This window comes from Mesoplodon mirus (assembly GCF_964341445.2).
Source record: "Mesoplodon mirus genome assembly, chromosome: 12".
NCBI lineage: Eukaryota > Metazoa > Chordata > Mammalia > Artiodactyla > Ziphiidae > Mesoplodon > Mesoplodon mirus.
The window spans coordinates 68429041-68447619 of record NC_138988.1 but is presented as its reverse complement, the minus strand read 5'-3'; the positions used below and the strand labels follow the sequence as shown (position 1 = coordinate 68447619).

The window sequence follows — 18579 nt, the reverse complement described above, 5'->3', positions numbered from 1 at the left end:
CACTCCCTAACACCATACAGAAAAATAAGCTCAAAATGGATTAAAGACCTAAATGTAAGGCCAGAAACTATCAAACTCTTAGAGGAAAACATAGGCAGAACACTCTATGACATAAATCACAGCAAGATCCTTTTGGACCCACCTCGTAGAGAAATGGAAGTAAAAACCAAAATAAACAAATGGGACCTAATGAAACAGCAAAGCTTTTGCACAGCAAAGGAAACCATAAACAAGACCAAAAGACAACCCTCAGAATGGGAGAAAATATTTGCAAATGAAGCAACTGACAAAGGATTAATCTCCAAAATTTATAAGGAGCTCATGCAGCTCAATAGCAAAAAAACAAACAACCCAATCCAAAAATGGGCAGAAGACCTAACTAGACATTTCTCCAAAGAAGATATGCAGACTGCCAACAAACACATGAAAGAATGCTCAACATCATTAATCATTAGAGAAATGCAAATCAAAACTACAATGAGATATCATCTCACACCAGTCAGAATGGCCATCATCAAAAAATCTAGAAACAATAAATGCTGGAGAGGGTGTGGAGAAAAGGGAACACTCTTGCACTGCTGGTGGGAATGTGAATTGGTACAGCCACTATGGAGAACAGTATGGAGGTTCCTTAAAAAACTACAAATAGAACTACCATATGACCCAGCAATCCCACTACTGGGCATATACCCTGAGAAAACCATAATTCAAAAAGAGTCATGTACCAAAATGTTCATTGCAGCTCTATTTACAATAGCCAGGAGATGGAAACAACCTAAGGGTCCATCATCCGATGAATGGATAAAGAAGATGTGGCACATATATACAATGGAATATTACTTAGCCATAAAAAGAAATGAAATTGAGCTTTTTGTAATGAGGTGGATAGACCTAGAGTCTGTCATACAGAGTGAAGTAAGTCAGAAAGAGAAAGACAAATACCGTATGCTAACACATATATATGGAATTTAAGAAAAAAAAATGTCATGAAGAACCTAGGGGTAAAACAGGAATGAAGACACAGACCTACTAGAGAATGGACTTGAGGATATGGGGAGGGGGAAGGGTAAGCTGTGACAAAGGAAGAGAGAGGCATGGACATATATACACTACCAAACGTAAGGTAGATAGATAGTGGGAAGCAGCCGCATAGCAGAGGGAGATCAGCTCGGTGCTTTGTGACCAACTGGAGGGGTGGGATAGGGAGGGTGGGAGGGAGGGAGACGCAAGACGGAAGGGATATGGGAACAGATGTATACGTATAACTGATTCACTTTGTTATAAAGCAGAAACTAATAAAAAATAAATAAAAAATAAAAAAACAAAGAAACAAAACTCTCCAGAAAGTGGGCATAGAGTGAACCTACCTCAGCATAATAAAGGCCATATACAACAAACTGACAGCTAACATCATACTCAATGGTGAAAAGCTGAAAGCATTTCTCCTAAGATCAGGAAGAAGACAAGGATGTCCACTCTCGCCACTTTTATACAACATAGTTTTGGAAGTCCTAGCTATGGCAATCAGAAAAGAAAAAGAAATAAAAGGAATTCAAATGGGAAAAGAAGTTAAACTGACTGTTTGCAGATGACATGATACTACACATAGGAAATCCTGAAGACACTACCAGAAAAGTACTAGAGCTCATCAATGAATCTGGTAAAGTTGCAGGTTACAAAATTAATATGCAGAAATCTTTTGCATTTCTTTACACTAACAACAAAAGATCAGAAAGAGAAATTCAAGAAACAATCCCATTTACCATCGCATTAAAAATAATAAAATACCAAGGAATAAACCTACCTAAGGAGACAAAAGACCTATACTCTGAAAAGTATAAGACGCTGATGAAAGAAAATGAAGGCGACACAAACAGATGGAAAGATATAGCATGTTCTTGGATTGGAAGAATCAATATTGTGAAAATGACGATACTACCACATGGCAATCTACAGATTCAATGCAATCCCTATCAAATTACCAATGGCATTTTTGACAGAATTAGCACAAAAACATCTTAAAATTTGTATGGAGACACAAAAGACCCTGAATAGCCAAAGCAATCTTGAGAATGAAAAGCAAAGCTGGAGGAATCAGGTTCCCTCACTTCAGACTATACTACAAAGCTGTAGTCATCAAAACAGTATGGTACTGACACAAAAAGAGAAATATGGATCAACAGAACAGGATAGAAAGCCCAGAAATAAACCCATGCACCTATGATCAATTAATCTACAACAAAGGAGGCAAGACTATACAATGGTGGAAAGACAGTCTCTTCAATAAATGGTGCTGGGAAAACTGGACAGCTACATGTAAAAAAAAATGAAATTAGAACATTCTTTAACATCATATACAAAAATAAGCTCAAGGTGGATTAAAAACCTAAATGTGAGACTGGATACTATAAAACTCTTAGAGAAAACCATAGGCAGAACACTCTCTGACATAAATTGCAGCAATATCTTTTTCGATCCATCTCCCAGAGTAATGGAAATAAAAACAAAAATAAACAAATAGGACATAGTTAAACTTAAAAGCTTTTGCACAGCAAAGGAAACCATAAACAAAATGAAAAGACAACCAAGAGAATGGGAGAAAATATTTGCAAATGATGTGACCAACAAGGGATTTGTCTCCAAAATTTACAAACAGCTCATGCGGCTTAATATCATCAAAACAAACGACCCAATCTAAAAATGGGCAGAAGGCCTATATAGACATTTCTTCAAAGAAGACATACAGATGGCCAAGAGACACATGAAAAGATGTTCAACGTCACTAATTATTAGAGAAATGCAAATCAAAACTACAATGAGATATCACCTACACCAGTCAAAATGGCTATCATCAGGACTTCCCTGGTGGCACAGTGGTTGAGAATCTGCCTGCCAATGCAGGGAACACAGGTATGAGCCCTGGTCTGGGAAGATCCCACATGCCATGGAGCAACTAGGCCCATGCACCACAACTACTGAGCCTTCACTCTAGAGCCCATGAGCCACAACTACTGAGCCAGTGTGCTGCAACTACTGAAGCCTGCGTACCTAGAGCCCGTGCTCTGCAACAAGAGAAGCCACCGCAATGAGAAGCCTGCGCACCAAAACGAAGAGTAGCCCCCACTCGCCGCAAATAGAGAAAAGCCTGCATGCGGCAACAAAGACCCAACGCAGACAAAAATAGATAAATAAATACATAAATAAATAAATTTTTTTAAATGGCTATCATCAAAAAATATATAAACCAGGGCTTCCCTGGTGGCGCAGTCGTTGAGAGTCCGCCTGCCGATGCAGGAGACACGGGTTTGTGCCCCGGTCCGGGAAGATCCCACATGTCACGGAGCAGCTGGGCCCGTGAGCCATGGCTGCTGAGCCTGCACACCCGGAGCCTGTGCCCCGCAACGGGACAGGCCACAACAGTGAGAGGCCCACATACCGCAAAAAAAAAAATACATAAACCATAAATGCTGGAGAGGTTGTGGAGAGAAGGGAGCCCTCATACACTGTTGGTGGGAATGTAAATTGGTACAGCCACTATGGAGAACAGTATGGAGGTTCCTTAAAAAACTACAAACAGAGCTACCATATGATCCTGCAATCCCACTCCTAGGTGTATATCTGGAGAAAAACATGGTACTAAAGGATACATGCACCCCAATGTTCACTGCAGCACTGTTTACAATAGCCAAGACACAGAAGCAACCTAAATGTCCATTGACAGAGGAACAGATAAAGAAGATGTGGTACATATATACAATGGAATGTTACTAAGCCATTAAAAGAATGAAATAATGCCATTTGCAGCAACATGATGGACCTAGAGACTGTCATACTGAGTGAAGTAAGTCAGACAGAGAAAGACAAATACCACATGATATCACTTATATGCAGAATCTAAAAAGAAATGATATAAAACAGAAACAGACTCACAAACTTAGAGAAGGAACTTATGGTTACTGGGGGGAAGAGTTGGGGGAAGGGATAGTTAGGGAGTTTGGGATTGACATGTACACACTGTTTTATTTAAAAGGGATAACCAACAAGTACCTACTGTATTGCACAGGGAACTCTGCTCAATATTATGTAACAACTTAAATGAGAAAAGAATTTGAAAAAGAATAGATACATGTATAACTGAAACACTTTGCTGTACACCTAAAACTACCACAACACTGTTAATCAACTATACTCCAATATAAAATAAAAAGTTTAAAAAAATTTGTTAAATGAAAAGATATATTGTGCTCATGGATTGGAAGGATTAATATTGTTAAAGCGATGATACTCCTTAAGGCAATCTACAAATTCAATGCAATCCCTATCAAAATATCAATGGTATTTTCATAGAACTATAATAAATAATTCTAAAATCTGTATGGAAACACAAAAGATCCCGAGTCGTCAAAACAATCTTGAGAAAGAATAACAGAGCTGGAGGTATTATGCTCCCTGAACTACTACAGTAATCAAAACAGTATGGTAATGGCACAAAAAACATAGATCAATGGAACAGAATAGAGAGCCCAGATGAACCCACACTTACAAGGGCAATTAATCTATGACAAAGGAATCAAGAATATACAATGGGGAAAAGAGAGCTTCTTCAATAAATGGTGTTGGGAAACTGGACAGCTACATGTAAAATAATCAGAATCAAACTAGAGGATGTGGAGATAAGGGAACTCTTGTGCACTGTTGGCGGGCATGTAAATTAGTGCAGCCACTATGGAAAACAGTATGGAGGTTCCTCAAAAAATTAAAAATAGAACTAACATACAATCCAGCAATTACACTTCTGGGTATTTTTCCAAAGAAAATAAAAACAATAATTCAAAAAGACACATGTGCACCCCTATGTTCACTGCAGCATTATTTACAACTGCCAAGATATGGAGCAACATAAGTGTCTATCAATGGATGACTGGATAAAGAAGATGTGGGGTCTGTGTGTGTGTATGGAATATTTTATCAGCCATAAAAAAGAATGAAATCTTGCCATCTACAACAATATGGATGGGCCTAGAGATATTATGCCAAGTGAAATAAGTCAGAGAAAGGCAAATATTGTACGGTTTCATTTACATGTGGAATCTAGAAAACAAAACAGATGAACAAATATAATACAACAGAAACAGAATCATAGATACAGAAACAAAAAGGTGCTTGCCAGAGGGGAGAGGGTGGGGGATGAGTGAAATAGGCAAGAGAAATTAAGAGGTACAAACTTCCAGTTTCAAAATAAATGAGTCATGGGGATGAAATGTACAGTGTGGGGAATATAGTCAATAATAATGTAATGTCTTTGTATGGTGATAGATGGTAACTAGACATCATTTTGTAATTCACAGAAATATCAAATCACTGTGTTGTAGTGTTGTAGGTCAAGTATACTTCAAAAAACAAACTCATAGAAAAAAAAAATGGAGGCAAGAAGTCAGTAGGCCAGTATATTCAAAGTGCTCAAATTAAAAAGTCAACCAAAAGTCCCCTATCCAGCAAAACTGTCTTTCAAAAGTGAGGGAGAAATTAAGATATTCCTAGATATACAAAAGCTGAAGAAATTTGTGACCACTAAGAGCTGCTCAAGGGAGACCCCCAAGGTGAAATGAAAGGACCCTAGACAGTACTTCAAAGCCATATGGAGAAATGAATATTTCAATAACAGTAAATACATGGGTAATAATAAAAGCTAGTATTATTATAAAAGTGATTTGTAACTGTACTTTTTGTTTTCTATCTGATTTAAGAGACTAATACATCTAAAGAAAAAATTATTAATGTAAAAGTATATTACTGTAACTTTGGTTTGTAACTCCAAATCTTGGTTTTCTACATAATTTAGGAAACATACATTCAAAAGAATGATTACTTATGCATTGGGTACACAATGTATGAAGATGCAATTTTATGACATCAACAAGTGAAATGGTTGGGGATGGAGCTGTAAAGGACCAGTTTTTGCATGCTATGAACCTGCTATAAATTCAAATTAGAATACTATAACTTTATGTTAAATATAATCTCTATGGTAACTGGAAAAAATAGCTATAGAATATACAAAGAAGAAATTTAAACATTTCACTAAAAAAAAAAAAACCAACTAAACACGAAAGAAGACAGGAATGCAGTAAATGAAGGACAAAAAAGCTATACGACATATAGGAAACAAAAAAACAAATATCACAATAACAGAAGTCTCTCCCTCTCAGTAATTACTTTAAATGTACATGGATTCAACTCTCCATTCAAAAGACAGAGATGGGCAGAATGTATGAATACACATGATCCAAGTATATGCTGCCTACAAGAAACTCACTTGAGATCCAAAAACACAAACATGTTGAAAGTGGAAGAATAAAAAAAAATTCCATACAAATTGTAACAAAAATAGGGCAGGAATGGATATACTAACATCAGACACAATAGACTTTAAATCAGAAAAGGTTACAAAACAAAGAAGGACATTATATATTAATACAAGTTTCAATACAGCAAGAAACTTTAACAATTACAATGTTTAAGCACCTAATGACCAACCATTAAAACATAGGAAGCAAAAAAGGACAGAATTGAAGGGAGAAAGAGACATTTCTACAATAACAGTTGGAGACATCAACACCCCACTTGCAAGAATGGATAGAACAACCAGACAGAAGATAATTAAGGAAACAGAGGACTAGACCTAACAGACATATACAGAGCAACACCCAACAATAACATGATATACATTCTTCTCAAGTACACCTGGGGCATTTTCCAAGACAGAGCATGTGTTAGGCCACAGATTAAGTCTCAATAGATTTTAAAAAGATAAATGTCTTACAAAGTATCTTCTCTGACCACAATAAGATGAAGTTAGAAATCAAGTATAAAGAAAACTGGAAAGTACACAAAACTGTGAAAATTAATACACTTTAAAAAACAGGAGTCAAAACATAAATCACAAGGGATATTAGAAATACCTAAAGATAAATGAAAATAAAACACAGCATACCAAAACTTATGAGACACAGCAAAAGTGGTACTAAGGGGAATTTTTTTTTTTTTTTTCGGTCGTGCCACACAGCTTGTGGGATCTTAGTTCCCCGACCAGGGATTGAATCAGGCCCTCAGCAGTGAAATCGCTGAGTCCTAATCACTGGACCACATGGGAATTCCCTAAGGGGAAATTTTTTAGCTATAAACACTTACACTAAAAACCAAGAAAGATCTCAAATCAACAACCTAACTTTATAATTTAAGTAACTAGAAAAAAACCAAACTAAACCCAAAAGTAGCAGAAGAAAGGAAATAATAAAGATAAGAGTAGATATAGATGAAATGGAGAATAGAAAAATAATACAGAAAATCAATGGAATGATAAGTAGTTCTTTGAAAATATCAAGAAATTTGCAAAACTTTAGCTAGATAGACTAAAAAAGAAAGAAGACTCAAGTTAGTAAAATCAGAAATTAAAGTGGGGAGATTACTATCAATTCTATAGAAATAAGAGACCACAATGAACAATTATATGCCAGCAGATTGGATAACCTAGAATAAATGGATAAATTTCTAGAAACATACAAGCTACCAAGACTGAATCACGAAGAAATTGGAGCAGATCAATTACTAGCAAGGAGATTGAATCAGTAAGCAAAAATCTCCCAATGAAGAAAGGCCCACGACCAGATGGGCTCACTGGTGAATTCTATCAAACATTTAAAGAAAAATTAACATCAATTCTTCTCAAACTCTTCTAAAAAATCAAAGAGGTGGGAATATTCCCAAACTCACTGTCAAAACAAGACAATGGTGCCCACTCTCAGCACTCCTACTCAACACAGTATTGAAAGTCCCATCCAGAGCAGTTAGGCAAGAAAAATAAGTAAAAGGCATCAGAATCAAAAAGAGGGACTTCTCTGGTGGCCCAGTGGCTAGAACTCCACACTCTCAATGCCGGGGGCCTGGGTTCGATCCCTGGTCAGGAAACTAGATCCCACATGCCGCAACTAAGAGTTTGCATGCCAACTAAAAGATCCCACATGCCCCAACTAAAGGATCCTGCATGTGCAACTAAAGATCCTGTGTGCGGCAATGAAGATACCGTATGCTGCCCAGCCCAGCACAGCAGAATGAATGAATAGAAGGAAGGAAGGAAGGAAGGAAGGAAGGGAGGGAGGGGGGAAAGGAAGGAAAGGAAGGGAAGGAAGGAAGGAAGAGGTTGGAAACTATAAAAAAAAAAAAAAGTCTCTACTCCCGCTCTGCCCAACTGATGGATGATGGGGCCTCTGGGTGCCTGGTGTGGCCTGGAGTGGCTGCTGGGTCTCTACTTCCTCTCCTACATCCCCTTCACCCTGCTCGTGGACCTGCAGGCGGTGCTGCCGCGTGATCTCTGAGAGCCCTGTGGAACTGAGAAACCTGTGGCAGTGTTAGACTGAGGAGTTCAAAGACCCCCTGCTACAGAACCCCCCGGTGTGGTTTAAGTCCTTCCTGTTTTGGGAGCGTGTGTTTCAGCTGCTCTTCTTTCCCATTGCAACATATGCCTTCCTCAAAGAAGGCTGCAGGTGGATCCACACCCCTGCAATCATCTACTCGGTTCACACCATGACAACTCTGATTCTAATCCTCTCCACATTTCTACTCGAGGATTTCTCCAAAGCCAGTTGTTTCAGAGGACAAGGACCTAAGACTTTCCACGAACGACTATTCCTTATATCTGTCTACACGCCCTACTTCCTCATCCCTCTCATACTTCTGCTTTTCATGTTGTGGAACCCCTACTACAAGTCTGAGGAGAAAAGAAAGAAAAAATGAGGAAAAATAACCCTGGGTCCAGTGGAGAGGTGACCACGGGGCAGTTTCCTGTTGGACCCAGTACCAGGAAAATGCTCAGAACCCATATTTTCAGTAGTATTTGAAACACACCAGCAGCAACACACACGACCAAGACACTGGCAGGAGGCCCATCAAACCCTCACCTTCCAAGGGTACTGGCACAAACAGACCAATCACCTGAGGATGAGCAGAGGGGTGTGGGCTAGGTTATAGGGAAATGGTGCCAAAGGCCTTACTGTGTGCCCAAGTGCCATTGCAGGATTACTAAAGGCAGGACCAGACCAGAAACTAGATAAACTTCCACGCAACACGGCCTACTTGGCATGTTCATGAGTCATGTGACCCACAGTAAACATGTGACTAGCCCTTTGACTCATGATTCTCTACAGCATATCACTGGGATGTCTCAGGCCATTTTTAAGTTTGAAGTTATGCCTCTGTAATATTCATTAAAAATTGTTTTCTTGTCCCCACCCCTAGGTGGGGGTGAGCTATTCTGTAAGAGGTTTAAACTTAGTTTTCCTTAAGTTTCAACCTTGGCATGACTTTCAGTCAGAAATGGGTCAAATTGGAAGGTGTATTGTTTCTGTCTTAAACAGGTCATCCAGGAGAAGAGAATTTTTAAAGCCTCCTTGTTTACCCTCTTTCCAAGCCTTAGTCTTCTATTACTTTTTACACACCACCTAACATAAGTTCCTTTACTCTGAGATCTGGTGTCTCAGACCTGAGCTGGAGGTGTGCCTCCTACTGGATAACTTCATCCTACCTAATAGTTTAATAATTCCTTCCTGTCTTGTTCAGTCAAAGGTAGTGGGTGAGGGGAGCTGGGCATGACAGATCCAGTGTGTGCATATAGGGTCTCTTCACGTTAGTATTTGATATTCTGCTAGCTTTCTCTAAATTCATACTCAAGGCCAACTCAAAAAAAAGACTTGTGAACACATGGAAAATGGTAGACGCTGGTCCTGGTTATTAGTTCCCTATTTTTGCCTGTTTAGCTTACAAGCTCTAATGGTCTGATTGTTGGGAGTATCGTCTGACTCGTGTGTCTGGTCAAAATAAAGGTAGGTGCTGACCAAAAAAAAAGGGGTGGGGGGCTTCCCTGGTGGCGCACTGGTTAAGGAGCTGCCTGCCAATGCAGGGGACATGGGTTCAAGCCCTGCTCCGGGAAGATCCCACATGCTGCAGAGCAACTAAGCCTGTATGCCACAGCTACTGAGCCTGCACCCTAGAGCCCACGAGCTGCACAACAAGAGAAGCCACTGCAATGAGAAGCCTGCACATCACAATGAAAAGTAGCCCCCGCTCACCACTAGAGAAAGCCCACGTACAGCAGCGAAGACCCAACGCAGCCAAAAATAAATTAAATAAAATTTAAAAATTTTAAAAAGCTTTAAAAAATATGCCCAATTTATTTAAAAAAGAAAAGGAAGTAATAAAATTGTCTCTATTTGTAGATGACATAATTTTATATACAGAAAACCCTGAAGACTCCACCAGAAAACTGTTAGAACTAAGAAATAATGTCAGTAAAGTTGCAGGACACAAGATTAACATTAAGAAATCAGTGGTGGGGACTTCCCTGGTGGTGCAGGGGTTAAGAATCCACCTGCCAGTGCAGGGGACAGGGGTTCGAGCTGGTCTGGGAAGATCCCACATGCCTCAAAGCAGCTAAGCCCATGCGCTACAACTACTGAGACTGTGCTCTAGAGCCTGCGAGCCACAACTACTGAACCCACGTGCCACAACTACTGAAGCCTGCACTCCTAGAGCCCATGTTCCACAATAAGTGAAGCCACCACAGTGAGAAGGCTGTGCTCCACAGTGAAGTGTAGCCCCTGCTCGCTGCAACTAGAGAAAGCCCACTCACAGCAACAAAGACCCAACGCAGCCAAAAATAAATAAATAAAAATCAGTGGTGTTTCAGTACCCTAACAACGAATTATCTGAAAAAGAAATCAAGAAAATAGTCCCATTTGCAATAGCATCAAAAACAATAAATACTTGGTAATAAATTTAAGCAAGGAAATGAAAAATCTCTATGCTGAAAACTTTAAGACGTTGATAAAAGAAACCAAAGAAGACACAAATAAATGGAAAGGCATGCCATGCCTCTGGATTGGAAGAATTAATACTGTTAAAGCCAACTATTCAGTGCAATCTCTATGAAGATTCCAATGGCATTTTTTAACAGAAGTAGAAATAAAAATTCTAAATTTTATATGGAACCACAAAAGACCCCAAAGAGCCAAAACAATCCTGACCAAGAAGAACAAAGCAGGAGGCATCATTCCTGACTTCAAGCTATATTATAAAGCTATAGTCATCAAAACAGTTTGGTGCTGGCATAAAAACAGACACATATACCAATGGAATAGAACTGAGAGCCTATTTATTAGAAAATAAACCTATTCATACATAGTCAACTAGTATTTATTAAGGGAGCCAAGAATACTCAGTGGAGAAGACAGTCTCTTCAATACAACGATGGTGGGAAAATTGAACATTCACACGTAAAAGAATAAAACTAGACCCCTATCTCATACCACTCACAAAAATTAACTCAAAATGGATTAGAGACTTAAAATTTTAAGACCAAATGACAAATGCTGGAAAGGGTGTAGAGAAAAGGGAACCCTCCTACATTGTTGGTGGGAATGTAAGTTGGTGCAGCCATTATGGAAAACAGGATGGAGGTTCCTCAAAAAAAAATAAAGATAGAATTGCCATATGATCCAGCAATCCCACTCCTGGGCATATATCTGGACAAAACTACAATTCAAAAAGATACGTACACCCCTATGTTCACAGCAGCACTATTCACGATAGTCAAAACATGGAAATAACCTAAATGTCCATTGATAGAGGGATGGATAAAGAAGATGAGGTACCTATGAACAATGGAATACTACTCAGCCATAAAAAAAGAATGAAATAATGCCATTTTCAGCAACATGAATGTAACTAGAGATTATCATACTAAGTGAAGTAAGTCAGAAAGAGAAAGACATACCATATAATATGACTCATATGTGGAATCTAAAATATGACACAAATGAACCTATGTAGGAAACAGAAACAGACTCACAGACATAAAGAACAGACCTGTACTTGCCAAGGGGAAAGGGGGTAAGGGAGGGATGGAGTGGGAGTTTGGGGTTAGCAGATGCAAACTATTATACATAGAATGGATAAACAGCAAGGTCCTACTGTACAGCACAGGGGACTATATTTAATATCCTGTGATAAATCATAATGGAAAAGAATATTATAAAGAATGTAGGGACTTCCCCTGTGGTCCAGTGGTAAAGAATTCGCCTTCCAATGCAGGGGATGTGGGTTCAATCCCTGATTGGGGAACTAAGATCCCACATGCTGTGGGGCAACTAAGCCCACACGTCACAATTAGAGAGAAAACCCACATGCTACAACTAGAAAGAAGCCCGAGCAGTGCAATGAAGAGCCCACGCACCACAATGAAAAAGATCCCACATGTCTCAACAGAGATCCCACATGCCGCAACTAAGACTTGATACAGCCCCCAAAATTAATTAAATAAATTAATTAAATATTTTTAAAAATTAATTTAAAAAAATAAAAAGAATGTATATATATGTGTGTGTGTAACTGAATCACTTTGCTGTACAGCAGAAATTAACAGAATATTGTAAATCAACTCTACTTCAATTTAAAAAAAGAAAAGGGAATTAATACTTTAAAAAAAGACTTAAATTGTAAGACTGAAAACCATAAAACTCTTAGAAGAAAATAGGAAGAAATCTCCTTGACATAGGTCTTGGCAACGATTGTTTGGATGTGACACCTAAAGCAAGTGAAATACATCAAAACAAACAAGTGAAAATACAAACTGAAAAGCTTCTGCACAACAAAAGAAATGATCAACAAAATAAAATGACACTACAGAATCGGAAAAAAATATCTGCAATTCATATATCTGATAAGGGACTAAATCTGAAATACACAAATAACTCACACAACTCAATAGCAAAACCAAAATGAAACAAATACAGTTGACCCTTGAGCAACATGGGCGTTAGGGGCATCAAATCTCCGAGCAGTCAAAAATCCGAGTTTAACTCCTTCTCCTCAGTTCCACATCCAAGGATTCAACCAACCACAGGTTATGCAGCACTGTATTTACCATTGACAAAAACCCACGCATAAGTGGACATTTATAGTTCAAACCCGTGTTGTTCAAGGGTCATTATAATCCAATTAAAAAATGGACAAAGGACATGAATTAACATTTTTCCAAAGAAGATATAAAAATGGCCAACAGGTATAGGAAAAGGTACATGACATCACTAATTGTCAGGGAAATGCAAATCAAAACAACAAGATATCACTTTATACCTGGTAGAATGGCTATCATCAAAAAGACAAAGACAACAAATGCTGGCAAGGATGTGGAGAAAAGGGAACCCTTGTGCACTGCCGGCGGCATGGTAAATTCGTACAGCCATTATGGAAAAAAATATGGAGGTTGCCCAAAAAATTAAAAATAGAAATACTATATGATTCAGCTATACTATTTCTGGGAATGTATCCAAAGGAAATGAAATACTATGTCACAGAGATATCTGCACCCCCATGTTCACTGCAGCATTATTTACAATAGCCAAGACATGTATACAACATAAGTGTCCATCAACAGATGAATGGATAAGGAAGTAGTGTTATATACACAGTGGAATATTATTCAGCCGTAAAAAGGAAGGAAATCTTGAGATCTGCAACAACATGGATGGACCTTGAGGGCATTATGCTAAGTGAAATAAGTCAGCCAGAGAAAGACAAATACTGTATAATCTCACTTATATGTGGAATCTTAAAAAAAAAAAAAACTCATAGAGAAAAAGATCAGATTTGTGGTTACCAGAGGTTGGGTGTGGGGGAATTGGATGAAAGTGGTCAAAAGGTACAAACTCCCAGTTATAAGATAAATCAGTACTGGGGATGTAATGTACAACTTGATGACTACAGTTAACACTGCTTTATAGTATGTGTGGAAATTTTTAAAAGAGTAGATCATCACAAGGAAAAACCATTTTGTCCTTTTCTTTAAATCTGTATGGATGATGGACATTAAACTTATTATGGTAATCATTTCACAAGATGTGACAGTCAGTGCTGTACACTTTAAACTTACATAGTGCTGTATGTCAATTATATTTCAATAAAACTGTATGTTGATTACATTTCAATAAAACTGTCAATTATATTTTCAATAAAAAGTATCTATTTCAATAAAAGAAATAAATAATTTTATTTATTTCTTGAAATAAAATTTCAAGAAAAATTGAGAAAAAGACACTATCCACAGAGTAAAAAGGCAACCCACAGAATGGGAGAAAGTATTTGTAAATCATATATCTGATAAGGAATTAATATCCAGAATATATGGAGAATGCCTAAACTCAACAACAAGAAAATAATTGATTCAAAAATAGGGCTTCCCTGGTGGCGCAGTGGTTGAGAGTCCGCCTGCCGATGCAGGGGACAAGGGTTCGTGCCCCGGTCCGGGAAGATCCCACATGCCGCGGAGCGGCTAGGCCCATGAGCCATGGCCGCTGAGCCTACGCGTCCGGAGACTGTGCTCCGCAACGGGAGAGGCCACAACAGTGAGAGGCCCGCGTACCACAAAAAAAAAAAAAAAAAAAAAAATGGACGAAGGACTTGAATAAACATTTCTACATAGATGATACACAAATGGCCAAGAAACACATGAAAATATGCTCAATGTCGCTAATCAGAATTAAATGTAAATCAAAACTACAATGAGATATCACCTTACATCCACTGTGATAGCTACTATCAAATAAACAGAAAACAAGTGTCACAAAGGACATGGAGAAATTGGAAACCTTGTGCACTATAGGTGGGAATGTAAAAGCTACAACCACTGTGGAAAACCGTGTGGCAGTTCCTCAAAAAATTAAAGGTAGGATTACCATATGATCTAGCAATCCCACTACTGCGTATATACCCAAAAGAACTGAAAGCAGGTTTTTAAGAGATATTTTTACACCCATGTTCACAGCAGCATTACTCACAATAGCTAAAACATGGAAGTAACCCAAGTGTCCATCACTAAATGAATGGATAGGCAAAACGCAGTATATGCATATAAAGGAATTTTTTTTTTTTTTGGCTGTGCTGTGCGGCTGGCGGGATCTTAGTTCCCCAACCAGGGATTTAACCTGGGCCCCCAGCAGTGCAAGTGCAGAGTCCTAACCACTGGACCACCAGAGAATTCCCCATATAATAGAATATTATTCAGCCTTAAAAAGGAAAGAAATTCTGACACATACGACTACGTGGTTGAACCTTGAGGACATTATGCTAAATGAACTAAGCCAGTCACAAAAAGACAAATACTGGGGCTTCCCTGGTGGCGCAGTGGTTGAGAGTCCGCCTGCCAATGCATGGGACGTGGGTTCGTGCCCCGGTCTGGGAAGATCCCACATGCCGCAGAGTGGCTAGGTCCGTGAGCCATGGCCACTGAGCCTGCATGTCCGGAGCCTGTGCTCCACAACGGGAGAGGCCACAACAGTGAGAGGCCCGTGTACCACACACAAAAAAAAGAATAATAATAATAATAATACTGTTTGGTATGTGACATATTTAGAGTAGTCAAAATCATAAAAATACAAATTGTATGGTGGTTACCAGGGGTTGGGACAAGCAGAGAATGGGCAGATGTTGGTTAATGGGCATAAAGTTTCAGATTCGCAAGATGAAAAGATTTATGGGGATGGATGGTAGTGATGGCTGCACTACAATGTGAATGTGTTTAAGACCATTAAACTTTACATGTTAAAATGGGTAAGATGGTAACTTTTACGAGTATTCTAACACAATAAAAGAAATGTGGGACTTCCCTGGTGGCACAGTGGTTAAGAATCCTCCTGCCAATGCAGGGGACACGGGTTCAATCCCTGGTCCGGGAAGATCCCGTGTGCCATGGAGCAACAAGCCCATGCGCCATAACTACTGAGCCCATGCACCACAGCTACTGAAGCCCGCATCCCCTAGAGCCCGCATGCTGCAACTACTGAACCCACATGCCACAACTACTGAAGCCCGTGCACTCTAGGGCCTGCATGCCGCAGCTACTGAGCCCATGTGCTGCTACTATTGAAGCTCGCATGCCTAGAGCCTGTGCTCCAAAACAAGAGAAGCCACTACAATGAGAAGCCCACGCACCACAGCGAAGAGTAGCCCCTGCTCGTCGCAACTAGAGAAAGCCCGCACGCAGCAACGATGACCCAACACAGCCAAAAAAAAAAAAAAAATTAAAAAAAAGAAATGTGAAGTGGAATGTTTTCCTTAGAAGTACTTCTAGGACCACCCTCCTAGTCAGCAACCAGCAAGCCCCCAAACATTTATGGCCCATCTGGGTACCACTGTTCTATATGCAGGGGATCCTGAGAGAAGGACAGGGCCCTTGTGCTCAAGCAGCTCACAGACAAGTAGGAAAGGAGGCAAGGAGATGGTTGGACCACTGCAGAGCATCTGTCGTCTGCTATTCAGACCTACAAAACCTGGAGAACAGAGCAGGAAACCTAATTCTGCCTCCTCAGTGTCCTGCTCGTACAGTGTCCCAGCCAGGGCCCACCCCACAGCCAACTTCCAGACCCACTACATGCACATGGCCCTTCTGCAACAGCATCTAATGTAGGTTCCTGCCCTGATGTAGACCCTGCCCTGGGCCCAGTCTGGGTAAGTTTCTCCTGGTGGCAGAATCTTAATTTCCTCCTTGGAGCAGTACCTCCCTCCCTCTTTAAAGGAGCTCCAGGCAGAAGTCTGGGGAGTCGGGGGGCTGTTTTTCAGTCATTCACCCACTAGACTGCAGCTACAAAATCCCCAGAAGTTCCCTTTAGTTAACAAAGCAACTGGACGGATACACCACGCCTAACCTTGTTTACTGCATAGCTACTAGAAAGTATTGAGTTTCAAAGAAACAAGTTTGATGCTTAATTAGAACTACCCCCTGCCCTTATGACTGTAAATTGGTACAGCCACTATGGAGAGCAGTATGGAGGTTCCTTAAGAAACTAAAAATAGAACTACCATATGATCCAGCAATCCCACTCCTGAGCATATATCCAGAGAAAAACATGGTTTGAAAGGATACATGCACGCCAATGTTCATTGCAACGCTGTTTACAATAGTCAAGACATAGAAGCAACCTAAATGTCCATTGACAGAGGAATGGATAAAGAAGATGTGGTACACAAATACAATGGAATACACTCAGCCATTAAAAAGAATGAAATAATGCCATTTGCAGCAACATGGGTGGACCTGGAGATTATCATACTAAGTGAAGTAAGTCAGACAGAGAAAGACAAATATCATATGATACCACTTATATGCAGAATATAAAAAGGTGATATAAATGAACTTATTTACAAAGCAGAAACAGAGTCACAGACTTAGAGAATGAACTTACGGTTACTGGGGGGAAGGGTGGGGGAGAGGGATAGACTGGGAGTTTGGGATTGAGATGTACACACTGCTATATTTAAAATACATAACTAATAAGGACCTACTGTATAGCACAAGGAACTCTGCTCAATATTCTGTAATAACCTAAATGGGAAAAGAATTTGGAAAAGAATAGACACATGTACATGTATAACTGAATCACTTTGCTGTACACCTGAAACTAACACAACACTGTTAATCAACTACATTCCAATATAAAATAAAAATTTTGGGGGCTTCTCTGGTGGCGCAGTGGTTGAGAGTCCACCTGCCGATGCAGGGGACGCAGGTTCGTGCTCCAGTCCGGTAAGATCCCATATGCTGAGGAGCAGCTGGGCCCGTGAGCCATGGCCGCTGAGCCTGCGCGTCTGGAGCCTGTGCTCCGCAATGGGAGAGGCCACAACAGTGAGAGGCCCGCGTACCACACACACAAAAAATAAAATAAAATAAAATAAATAAATGAAAAAAATTTAAAAACAACATAAAAAGGGGGAACAAAGAACTACCCCTCTTAGAGGGGCGTCAGTCCCCAATATTGAGGGGAGACCCACCCCCTTGCTGCCGACCTGGCCTCACTGCAGACAGCGCTGCTCTGTTGGAGGGGGCTGTTGAATCCCTCTCCCCTCAGCACAGTTTCTGGAAGGGTCTCTAAGCTTTCTCTGAGCCCAGCTGTGGCTTATTAACAGGGGCAGGTGGTAATAAGACTTTACAGTGAAGCATGAACTCTTCAGTTGTTATCAAACATGACAGCAAATAAACCAAGTGCCACCTTCAGGCTGTGAATCTGGGCCTCAAGAACCAAGTTTTGTGGGACGACCCAAGTTGGCTGTATGATGGCTGGGACCAGATTTCCTGTGGACAGTGCTATACACCTCTGTGCTGCGATTTCACCATCCCGACTCCAAAGTGATGCTCCCCCGGAAGGTCCTCATCAGGGCTTCGAAATCTGAGGAACCCCGAGGCCGAGTGGCAAGAGCATGGGATCAGGTCCAGCTCCATGTTGAAAGGAAGTGATTTTGGTCAAGTCACCTCTTCCCTCTTAAGACTTCAGTTTCCTCATATGTAAAACAGCTAATATTTATTTAATTTTTTCACATTTTAATTGTGGTTAAAAAACATAAAATTTATCATCTTAATCATTTTTAAATGTATAGTTCAACAGTATTAAGCATTTTCCACTGTTGTGCAACCAATCTCCAGAACTTTTTCATTGTGCAAAACTGCAACTCTATACCCACTAACCCAATTCCCCA

The 18579-nt window shown here is 39.8% G+C and overlaps 1 protein-coding gene and 1 pseudogene across 15 annotated transcripts in view; one reads left to right on the top strand and one right to left on the bottom strand.

Moving 5' to 3' along the window:
• Positions 1-18579, bottom strand: part of LOC309812928 (uncharacterized protein) — a 136604-nt gene that overhangs the window by 29649 nt on the left and 88376 nt on the right. The window lies entirely within an intron of this gene.
• On the top strand, positions 8047-8936 carry LOC309813688 (sigma intracellular receptor 2-like; annotated as a pseudogene). The gene has a single exon. The product of its transcript is annotated as a sigma intracellular receptor 2-like (transcript).